Below are 13,449 nucleotides of genomic sequence, written 5' to 3'. Positions count from 1 at the left end.
CCATTAAATTTCTTAAAACTACAAAATTGCGACGCCAAGCCCTACGTGTAAATTTTGAAATGTATCCAAAAGGTAAGATAGGAATAAATTTTAATTTGTTAAATACTATAGATAAATTATTAAAATAATGGAATGATTACATATCAACATTAATTTTATTTATTTGTTCTTAAACCCTATTATTTGTCCATTTTAACAGAAAAAAACTAATGCAATTATACATGTAACAACAGTAGAGAGTTCATATATATTTGACCTACAAAATTTACCTGGATTTCGCGGTGATTGCCGGTGGTTCACCGCGATCCATCGCAATTGTTCCTCGTGACTCGCCGCGGACATTTAGTGATACTTTTATTGCGGTGTATTATATAATCATCGCGATTTTTCGCTCTTGTCATTAGCCGTTCAATGTGAAAAAATCATCGCAATTTTCCACTCAAGGCAAATATTTATGCCGGTGGTAACGCGGAAAAGCAAAATCCGCGAGCCAGGGACTGTACAATTACAATGCACTGTAGCTATCTTAAACAACACCTCTTCTCTAAAAACATCATTGATAGCATTATGTGATTGTTGAGTCATCGAGGATACAAACCACTTTCTTCTGTCCTGTCCACTATGTACAAATAAAGAACTGCCCTCTTAAACAACCTAGCAAACATAACTGCAACCACTAAAAATATTCTACTTTTTTGGAAATGACACTCTTGACAACAACACAAACACGGTTATATTTCAACATGTACATAACTACATCACTCAAACCCGACGATTTAAACACTAAACCCACACTTGCCTCTAACTAGAACTTGACCCTTATCTTCCTTCCCCTTTCTCTACATCTTTCATCTTTCACTCCTTCCTATTCAGCTATCATTATATATGTGGTACCTGATATCATTGCAACTATTATCACTGCACGTATGCTGCTGATGCTTGCTAAGCTATTCATTCTAAGTTTCCATTTATTTCTTATTATCAGCTTTTACTTTATCCTTTTTGTTTTACGTAGGTTAAGACTCATACAACTGAAATGTTTGAAACTCTTTAAGTGCAGCATTACACGACCTTCAGAAGCGAGGCATTAGTATAAGCTCCAAGCCTTCTCCCAAATTCTGTGAACAATAATTAACAGCATTTGTAATTCGTTCTATTATATTGTACAGCTATAAATTTGTAGTGCGTATATCGTAAGAATTGCATGTAATTCATTAAAAAAATATTGTTTAAAGCAACCGTACTGTAATATGCTTTAAAACCAAACTGTGCATCAGTGAGAATATCATATTTCACTTCCAAGTTTAAGTCTTACATTTAGAATTCAAAAACCTCTATACATTTTCATATGCAGGTATTATTATTACAGTATACCAGTTCTTATGAAATCACTGTTTACTTATGATACAGTTAAATACAACATTAATCCCTTCTTTAAATTACTCATATATAATAATATCAAATAGTACAGTTACTGTCTTGCGAAGGCAGAGTAGTGAGACCAAAGCCATTTCTACAGTATGCAGATATATTCAATATAATAACAGACGTTACTCAAGACTGCCATTTAAGGAAACCAAAACCAAACACGAGGCAAACCTCAACCTTTAAAACGAGAAGTTAGGCTTATTCAGACAATCTAATTGTATGAAAAGTTATAGTGTAACATATAAGGATTTTGTAATAACTCCTCTCCTAAGTAATGTTTTCATTAATTTTCAACATCGAACAAAAACTTTTACATCTTATCAGAGATGTCTTATATTTCGCTCCGATAAAACATCGATCAAGTAAACTAGGTGTGGTGTTTATCAAGCCCTCAGATAATAACTCAACAATAATTCAAGAGAACAAGTTTTTACGATACCCTCAGTTAAATCCACATAAATAATTCAAGTAATCTAGATGTGGTGTTTACCATGCCCCAAGCTAATAACACGGCAATTACTCAACTGAACAAGTTTTTACCATATCCTCGGTTAATATCAAACGAATAATTCAAGTAAACTAGCTGCTGTATTACCATAACCTCCGATAAGACAATAACTCAATTGAACAAGTTTCTACGATACTCTCGGATAATTCCATACGAAATAATTCAAGTAAACATGATGTGGTGTTTACCATGCCCTCAGAAAATAACAAGACAATAGCTCAAGTGAACAAGTTTTTACGATAACCTCGGTTAATACCTCGCAAATAATTCAAGTGAACTTAGTTTGGTGTTTACCATGCCCTCAGGTGCGGTTTTCACCATGCCCTCAGATAATAACACAACAATGATTCAAGTGGACAGGTTTTTACGATACCCTCAATTAATACCACACGAACAATTCAAGTAAACATGATGTGGTGTTTGCCCTGCCCTCAGAAAATAACAAGACACTAACTCAAGTGAACAAGTTTTTACGATACCCTCGATTTATACCTCGCAAATAATTCAAGTAAACTTACTCTGGTGTTTACCATTCCCGCAGATAATAACACGACAACAATTCAAGTGAACAAGTTTTAACGATACCATCCGTAATTACCACACAAATAATTCAAGTGAACTAGGTTATTAAAATACCCTCGGTGTGTTGTTTACCATGCCCTCAGATAATAAAAATCAAGGAAGACAATCCAACAGGGAAAGCCACGTTCACAAAAGCGCAGCCTCCCCAAAGACACACACGAACAACTCTCGCACACCACACACAAGAATGAACACAAAAGGACAAAACATACAAATACAGGAACACAGTGGGACACCGCCTTGGAACGGTCAGTGGCAAAACCACCGCTGGGGAGTTTAAACCGGTTTATGGTGCACCTAACCTCACTCTTACCCCCACCATGTTCCAAAGTCACAAGACAGTGTAAATAAGAGTAATCCCTGTCAGGTGAAACACTAACATACGGCAAAAATTTAAGTGAACATGTTATTAAGATACCCTTGCTTAATACCATATGAATAGTCCAAGTAAGGTAGACAATAGTTCAAGTGAAGAAGCTATAAAGATACTATAGGTTAATACCACATGAATAATCAAAGTAACGAAGATGCGATGTTTACCATGCTCTCAGATAATATAACACGACAATAATTCTAAGTTTTTACTATATCCTCGGTTAATACCAAACGAATAATTCAAGTAAATTAAGTACGGTGTTTACCATGCCCTCAGATAATGACACGAAAGTAATTCAAGTGAATAAGTTTTCTCGATACCCTCGGATAATACCACACGAATAATTAAAGTAAAGTATGTGTGGTGTTTACCATGCTCTCAGATGATTACACGACAATAATTCAAGTGAACACGTTTTTACGATACCCTCGGTTATTACCACATAAATAATTCAAGTAAAGTAGTTTTGGTGTTTACCATGCCCTCAGATAATAACACGGCAATAATTTAAGTGAACATGTTATTAAGATACCCTTGCTAAATACCATATGAATAGTCCAAGTAAGGTAGATGCGATGTTTACCATGCCCTCAAATAATAACAAGACAATAACTCAAGTGTACAAGTTTTTACGATACCTTCGGTTAAAATTTATCAAATAATTTGAGTAAACTAGTTGTGGTGTTTACAGGAACAAAATTGTTCTGTCAAGGTATTGGATTTATATTCCGTTTTCTTTAAATAAAATAATATATGTAGTTCGTATGGGCGTCACGATATATCGCAATTTAATGTATCGCGATACCTTAGTGTGTAGATACTCATATCGTATCATAGGCCTATTTCATGACACAGAAACTATTCAGTAAAAAGTAAAAACATTGAATGAAAACTTTCATAAAATCAGTGTAACTGTTGATAATGGTAACTAAACAAATGTATCTTAAACTTTGAAACAAAATTTCAAGTACTTTCAAAGTGCAGGAACTTCATTTTTTTCTTTTTCAATCTGTCACATGGATACTCGATGTGTATCACGATATGTATTGTATCATGAGACTAGCGTATCGTTACATCCCTAGTAGTTCCTAATACGTCATTTATAGCACGATAGTCATCTGGGTGTAGGATGGATTTTTCAGCACCGGTAAAAATACCGGAAGTCCCTGTCTGGATTGCAAGAATTATGATTATGACATAGTAATTCAAAAGGGTGTACTTACCACTCATTATAATTTTCCTAAAAATCTATTATCCAAACGTCTTCATTTACTGTCTAAAAATGTAGATGCACATTTTGCAGGTAGTCCACATATGAATAGCGTATCTATATCTCAAAATTTTATCAGTTATCATGTGATGACACACGTGACTGATGTTTAAATATGCTGTAACTTGATTTAAAATCAGAGATAACAAACAAGTGTTTTCACTTGTATTTCGATTTGCTTACAATTCATAAAAAGTACATGAATAATGCACTCCTTGAAAATAACTTCTATACTACATTAAATATGCTAAAATGAAATGAAATGTTGAACCAGGTATGGAAAAACAACTGAAATTCAGTTTCTAGTCCTCTTGGTTAAAACAACTGTGCCATGAAGCCAGTCTGTAAATGTGACACTTTTCAATTCTAAGATCATGAAAATTCAACGTTAATGTAGCCAAAGAATATACGTTTGCATTCACTTTACAAAACAAAAAAAATCAGATTACGAGTTTTATGACACTGAGAAGTGCCTACGCCTTTAGCATCTTGAACAATGAAATGGGTCGAATGGCTAAGGTGACTATGTCTTAGACTAGCTGATAAACGATGCGATGTAAGATGTCCTTTGTTAAAACGTATAGTATTGAGACCAACTATCTCGTATATATATAATTTTCGTCTGGGTACCTTGCCTGAGTGAATCGTATACCAATCATTCGTAACTGATTTCAATTATGAGCTAGATAATTGCAGGGATAAGGCAAATATCATTCAATGTTTCAGCTATCAATTTTCAATTCAAAATCAGCACCTTAAACAATGTCTTTGAACAACAACATACGAGTCCTATCGCATAAATATTCAGCAAATGTTCTCTTAAGTAAAGGTATACTAGATCCAAATTTCATATTTGAAAACATGAAAAAAATACTTCCAGTAGTTTATGTACACATAGAATAAACAAATTTATATGTACTAACACTGCTATGAAATTGGTTAAAGATAGTACACACTGTATACATGTACAGCTGAAAACATTATAAATGTGTACTACTACAAAAATGGAAGTTTTTTTACACTATCAGCTGTTACTGCATGACATTTATTATGAACGTAGCTCTATATAGACAATTTATTTATATATTTAGTGAAGTTAGATATATTTGATGAAATTTTTCTGCATTTGAAGTAAATATCTTAATATGAAATATTTCAATGAACGTTGAGCAGCATACATCTTTAAAACTCAGCTATATAAGATTGCCCGGACTCCTGGATATTAAGCGCCTATAATAGCATTCAACTACCATATAGGTATAAGAAACCTTGGCTCTTCTTCACCAGTAACGCTAAACCGCCTATAAGCTTGAACTCTCATACTATTTCAGTACCAAACTCGGGGTCTATGTCTAAGCTTTCCGATGCTCAGCCTATATTAGCATACCATTCAACTACCCTTAATGTATAACTCATTTGTGCTGGTCCTGTAGCTCAAAACCTTGTTGGAATTCTGCAACTTTTCTTTATTTTAAGTTGTCGAAACGTCTTCTTTTCAATGATTTATCCGCCATGACAGGGTAGTTGCAATTATGTCCTCATAAAGGTACTGTGATCAGTTATTAGTTGAATTCTCGATGTGTCTTCTTCCATCGCTGAATACAGAATGACCATTCCGTCTGTCTGTCTATTTAAGTTTAATTAGGGTCCATCAGGCACAGTATAGCATTAAGCTATGTAAGAGTACAGACCCTCGGCATGTCACCAGGCATGCCGTTAAAGATAAATTTTTGAAGCCAAAGTGGTGAAGTGAATTTACCTCTACGCAATATCCGTAGAGTATAAGTCAGAGGACCAAATAATTTTGAAGCCAAAAGTGGGTCACTGTCGCTGGCCAATGAGACCATAAATGACAGATCCCCGAGACGTTGTGCTGACAATATGATACTGAAGGTATCGCAAGGTTGCCCAAACAAGGGCGGTTGGAGTCGCAAGTAGCTGGCGTCGTCGCTGGTCCCTCGTCGTGGTGTTGTGTCCTTCACCTCCTACACCCCACGTTTAGCGTAGGGATTAGGAAGCTCAAGGTCTTCTCTGCATGTCGTCTAGTATCTGCAGGCCGTCACCAAACACAAACGGTCACATTTAGGGCCACTCCTGCCAGCTTCAGTCAGGACACTGTCAGAAAAAGGTCATTATACTTATGACCTGGTTCCGTCAATGCCATGCGCCTTCTCGAGACGTGCACTCACTGGCGGGTCAGAGAAGATAATGACCAGTCCGTCATCCATCTACCTATTTGTACATTGGCAGACATGAGCTTTGATTGGTTCTATTTATAAAATTTGTTTCTGATTGGTCCAAATTTTACAATGAGTACTTGCTCTTAGACTAACAAATGTCATATTCCTTTTAACTATTGTATATGCAATAATGTGTGATGCTGATCTTATACACTCCTGGCATTTGTTCAATTTCGCATCAGATATTTTCAAATTTCATTGTTATATCTATAAAATCAAACTATTTGGTCTAAATGGATGTAAATATATTTTAATTCAGTCTCAAGTGTAAGTATCTATAAAGAGTGGTATGTGCAAAGCACCTAATATTCAAAAGGACACAAAACGTATAGTGTCGCGAAAACATGAATGTAACGTTTAAGAGTAATAATCCATGAACACAGAAGATAAACTAACTTTTTACCGTATATTTCTGCAGTATCTCACTCCTTCAGTCACATGACCTTCTTTCGTCACGTGATGCAAATTAGTACGCCATCGCTGAGGAAGGCAGTGAGATACTGCCGAACTATATAGTAATAAAAGTTAGTTTTTCTTCTGTGTTCATGGATTGTTACTCTAAAACTGACAATTCAGAAGAAGAAATCAGCATTCATAGTTGTATGAATGTAACGGTTTGGCTAACAAGTGCACGCCGATTTGGATTTTTGTGGTTTAGACCGATAGATTTAACTGTTAATTTCAAAATAACGTTTGTTTGTAAGTAATGTTTTCATATTTTACAATAGTATATGTTCAAATATGTCTTCCGGCAAACCAAGCATTGACTTCAAGCATTTTATTCAGGTTAATTCTAAATGTATATGCCTATAAAATAGGTTTGTATAATGTAAAGAATTACACCCATATGTTGATCCATAATAATACCAATTTTACTTGTGTATTTAATAAAACTGATGTTAATGCTAACAATTTTGAAACCAGTCTATTTAGTCCATTAGAACTTGGACTGAACCTTTCAATAGGGTTATACAAGGTTTTTTTGCAGTTTCCTGTTCTTTAAACTTCAGTAATTGAGAATCCACCGGATGACATATTGTCATCTTTGGGGAAAATCTTTTATTTAAGAAAATTAAAAATTGCCGACATCGTCAAATTTCAACGATGTTCTTCTTGAAAAAAAAATATAATAAGAAACTTTGTGACGGGTTTAATCCAAGGTTGTATTTGCTTTATGCTATTCATTAGTTGGAGAATATGCAGTATCTCATTACTTTCGCGAGATCCTTGAACATTTTTCTTTTTATAGAATCCAAAATGGCTGCCACAAGAACCATATTTTTCATATTGTATTTCAGTTGATTGCTTTGTAACTGATAAAGGTGATGTCGTTATTTGCAATATCATTTTCGTAGAAATAACGATCACTTGAAGCAAAGGAACAGAATTAATACATCACAAACAGGTCGGTTCAGGTACAGCAGCAGCAGTGGCAGCAGCATCATTGTCAACAATAACAACAACTTTTCTGAACTTAAACATGTAAAAATGCATTTGGAACAGAGAAGCGCAGTTTGAATATGCTAGTAATATATCAGGAAACTAAAATTGTTTAAACATTTGTACACATGTTTTAACCTGTTTTCACACACACACACACACACACACACACACACACACACACATATATATATTTTGAAACATTCTGGTTGGATGGAAAGAAATAAATAATGCTGTGACTTTAATTGAAAGTTACATTGTTATTTTCGGTACATATAACAAATCTTGTAGTGCAATATTTGATATTTTGCAATATCTTTAAAACTCCAAAAACTGCATTTCTTTGTTTAGAAAAAACAAGAAATGAGATCGTGGAAGGAGTGAAACCTCAAGTTTACTAGACTACATATATGTTGAAATGCAGAAAATATCTTAAGTAATTTTAAGACATTTTCACATCATATAGTATTGCATGGGTTTAGAGTTGGTGAATATTTTACTGTCAAACATAGAATTTTTAATTGGAAAGGACAAATAGCTCTGCATAATGTTATGGACCATAATAGCTGAATTCCGATTGAAATGGAGTCCCTTCATTTTAAGTATAAATCGGTGTATCTCAAGTTACCGGGGTAAGCTATCTTACATCAAGTTCGTCTTTGAGGTTACAACCCTGAAGTAAAACAATTACAAATTCACATTTGCATCGTTGTCATTAAATTATGATCATTTGAAGCAAACACTTACTGTAAGTGTATTGTGTGCACATTATGTATGATGATAATTCAAGGTACCTTTAACCTATTCTCATATCTCATCATTTTAATGAATTTAATCTAAGATTGACTATTCATTTCCATACATTTGCCTGTTCTAAAGGAGTAATATGTTTTCATAAACTGTTATTGACAAATTAACAGAAGACAACACCGTAAAAATAGGAGAGAAAAAAGAAAGAAAATAAATAATGATAAAAAATAAATAAATAAAAGCTCTCCACAATAAAAAGAAGAGCTCACAAAAAAAAAGAAAAAAAAAAAAAACAGAAGAGAAGAGAAAAGGGAAGAAAAAAAAAGAAATGTGAACTCCATTACTTTTGATTCATTGTATACACATTTATTACTTAGAGGGTTAATTGCTGCTTTATGTTTTTCTTTTTGGGCTAATTTAGCAAGTTGTATTTTGTACAATGAATAATAGTACCATATATAGAGATTAATTTCACTCAAATACTACATTGTGGTAGAGAAACAGGTATTTATATCTTAGTTTTTTATTATTATTTTTTTTTATTTTGTGTTATTAGGCCTAGGGTCTAACCTAACTACACAGTAGCATAGAACATTGAGCAATGTCACAACAGTGTTAGAGGATACTATCATACACAAATGTGTTTGAGGATATGTGTTAACCCAAATGTTAAGTTAAAAGGTCTGTGTATTGATTTAAGTGAGTCTACACTACTTTTGACTGACTTACATTACTCTATAAGGATCATGAAGTTGTGTTTGACAATAGGTATTTTACATTTATGTTTTATTCCTATTTTGTTTTCATTTGTTTTAACAAACGACACGGTTAGATAGGAGTTGTGAGTAGTTTTACAATGATAAATCATTGAAAGTGCTTAGGTGGTATGCTGTGAAAGTCTTAAGTGAAATACAGTGTACTGATGTTAATATAAGAAAAATGTATTATTATTAAAGACAAGAGATATCCACAGCTAGTGTTAATAGTGAGTTATCCATTTGGACTTGTATTTGGATAAGTGAAATGTGTGGATTGCACATTTTTATTACATGTAATATTGTGCAAGCTTGACTTTTTAAGCGCACTCTGCATCATTCTTAACCCTTTTTGTTTTATGTAATTTTAATTACTGAATCCGTGGGTTCCTAGCATCTTGTGATTACAATAATGACAAGGTTGAGGTTTAAATTGTGCACTTTCAGATATTTTAGGATGTATATACTTTTGACTGTGAGTTACAATTTGTCCATTTTTATTTCTGAAGTTCATTAACTTAAGTAAATTACATAGTAAGATAATGAATTAGACATCTATTATTTAATATAGAATTTAAGCTACTTTTGGTACAAGAACAGAAAGTAACAGTGGAAAATCATTTTGTCTATGCTGAAGGAGGTCTTCTTCACATCTGCGGGTGTCTCTAGATTGTTTTTTTTTTTTGTACTTTTAGCATGTGTAATGTTGAGTTCTGCTCAACCCGGGGCTAGAGGGCGTGGACGGTAGCATGCATTTCCACTACCGTCCATGAACAGGCTCAATCAAACCGAGCCTGCATCATTTTCGTTTTTGTTGTGTTGAGCGACCTGTGGAGTTTCACTTTTTCTATTTTCTTAGCAAACTATCTTATTTTATTTTTATTTTTTAGTATATTGTACTGAATTCTAGATTGTTTTTAAACATTCAAAGGGATTTTCAAACTTGCATAGTATAAATTTCACGATTTTATAAACCATAATCATGGCATTGTTTTCAACTGTGAATGATGTGAGTTCAAGTAGTGCTACATATGCCAACAGTAACATCAGAACCAATGATTTCGTGTTGAATGTCGACAAATCTCTTGCAAAGAAGCTACAAGCGGCTCGTAGAACCTTCAACATTGAGATTGTCAACAAACATTACAACCTTGTTCTCACTGCGGACCTGGTTTCGTTCGAGCTTATAAAGGATGGATTATTCACACATACTACAAATAAAACTGGAAAGGCCGTAGTTGAAATAACGATTCGTGTTCTTACGGAATATACCGTGAATTTCTATCCCTCACAATGCAAACTGTTAATAAATGAAAAATGTATCCAAAACTTCTTAGATGAAGATCTACCAACAATCAAAAACCTCGTACAAAATGCTGCAGTGAATGGCTCCCCACTTAATATTAATCAAATGAACGCTATGTTTGCGAATGCAATAAAGCAGTATCAAATACAAACTAGGAAAGTTTCTCGTGATAATTCATCTAGACATATAACAGATAGGCAGATATCAACAAATAACAACCATGAACAAGAAATTGAAGCTGAAACTCGTTGTTCAAAATGTAAACGGAACTGCAAGTCCAGAAGTGTACTTTGACAAGTGGAAATCACTGGATGCATTTTGTCTAGGACTATCCTCCGAGGAAATTTCAGATCTTGAAAAAAACAAACTGAAGCTGAAACTCGTTGTTCAAAATGTAAACGGAACTGCAAGTCCAGAAGTGTCTAGGACTATCCTCCGAGGAAATTTCAGATCTTGAAAAAAAAAAAAAAATATATCAGTATACATGTACCATGTGCTACATTCCAGTATTGAGCCCTGAAGCAAACTCTATTTCGACTGCTGATAGTATTTTGAATGAAGAAACTGATTTAAACTTGAATCGTTCTGACGGTAGTATAGATGCACATGACGTGTGTTCCATCTGTGACCTTAGTATTGAACAAAATCAGTATTGTGTGTGTGACCAATGTAATCTGGTATGTCATCAATCATGTGCTTATATATGCAAGGATACTAGTGTGTGTGTGTGTATCATGTTTTGGGTTATCCGAACAAAATGTCTTAGAAACCAAGTCAAAAGAACTGAAACTTAAAAAACTTGAAGACGAATTGAAGGTTAAAGAAAAGGTAATGAAAGATCGCACTAAAGAACAAACACGGCTATCTGCTTAGTGCGAGTAATTGGAAGCAAACAAATAGAGAATCAGAACTAACAATGAAAACACTCAGTGCCAGAATAGAATCATTGGAAGGATCGCGTAGCTTGAAGCGTAACAATCCGTTACCCAGCAATACGGCTGGTAATTCCAACTCATCTCCTGACATTGTGCCTACATTATCAGCAATTCATAAAAAAGTAACAGACTTTATTCTAAAACAAGTGGACAAACAACTTGAGTTATTAGATGACACATTATCTGAAAAAGTAAATGAAATAGTTAATACAAATACTAAAATTGCTAGTCCTACATCTGAAAAACACCCAGACAGGACTCTGTGAAAGAAATACCAACTTCTGAATATTGTCGTGTTAATCAATCGACTTCCCACACACAAACAGTTCAAGAAGCTGAAAGTGAATATAATTAAAATACCAAGAAATAATCATCACGAGGCGTTAATTGGACAAAGACTGTACTACAAGAAGCCAAATTCTGTAAAAAGAAATAGCAAGACTGATTCAGCATATAATACTGCATTGAATACTGTCACACCGAGGTATTCTGGAGAAAGCGTCGGAAACACAGATCATATCATGAGCAGTCATCAAAACCAAAGTGAAGTAAAGATTAACACGGGCTCTCATGTCAGTAAAACGTCTCTCAATTATATTAATCACCACAATCACGATATTGTAAACTCTAACAGCAGTCCTCAGATGGATAATGAACCAAATAGTAGTAATTAATTTCCAGTGACCCCTAGTAATGGCAATAATTCCAGTGCAACCAGATCTAGCTCGACGAGAAAACTAAATTTAATTTCTTTAAACTGTAAAAATATTACCTCAAACTCTCTTGGTTGTTTCAATGTAATCTACATAAAATAAGTGAACTCAGCAGTGACATTAACTATACTGCAAAGGGATTGACCTGTATAACCCCTTGCAACCAACTCAACTTCTCAGAGGTTTCGGAGGCGTTGCGATTGTGTGGAAAAATTCGTGGAAACCAATGCTCAGAAAAGAAAGTTTTGCAGGAATGTGTCTATAATACATCGGACCATCATCCTATTAAGATGACGATATATGTTCCTGAAATGCCTACCTGCACACATCAGGATAGTGATGCGCTAAGTAAGTCAACAACCAAAAAAAACTGGGAAAAAGTTGACCGTGCAGAATTTATGTCCAGTGTTGATGTTCTACTGAGTTCAAGTAATAACACTAACAGTAACCTATCTTGTGAGAAAAGATGTACGCGTCTTATAGAAGTACTTCAAGAAGCATCTCTTGCTGTTACTCCTAAGCGTCGTATTAAAGCATCAAATCCAAAACTTAAAGTCTGGAATAATGAAATGTCATCAAGCTTGTATGCACTTCGGTCGGCTGTTCGTCTATGGGCATCAAGCTGCAAACCTTGTGATCCTGCAAATCCAGTATGTACTGAGCGGAAAAAGTGTAAAAGAAACTTTCGTAGCTCTGTTCGTCGAGATATCGCTCGTAAATAATCAATTGTACGAGAACGTATTATGAATGAAAGAACAACAGACTCAAAATTGTTTCACAAATTGGTGAACAAACAGAGAAAAAAAACTCAAATTGTATTGAGGACATTAATGTTGATGGTATCCATTAAAGTGGATGGGTTTAAGGCGCACTTTGAAAATTTGGCACAAGAAAGTTCGAATGAAAGCTTTAATACTGACTATCATAAACAGGTTCAATTAGAAATTTTAACAATAGGAAACATATGTGAAAATAAATTTGTTCCAAGTGTATGTATGGATGAACTAAATCAGACAATTAAGGAAATGAACACAGAGAAATCTGCAGACATATCTGGTCTAACAATTGAGCATATGGTTAGAGACCACCAATTGTTTTCCCATAGACTTACATTGTAACATTATGGCGTGTACGGCCTTCCATACA

The sequence above is a fragment of the Mercenaria mercenaria genome, unplaced genomic scaffold (assembly GCF_021730395.1).
Source record: "Mercenaria mercenaria strain notata unplaced genomic scaffold, MADL_Memer_1 contig_3545, whole genome shotgun sequence".
In the NCBI taxonomy this organism is placed as follows: Eukaryota; Metazoa; Mollusca; class Bivalvia; order Venerida; family Veneridae; genus Mercenaria; species Mercenaria mercenaria.
Note: the sequence above shows the minus strand (reverse complement) of the source record.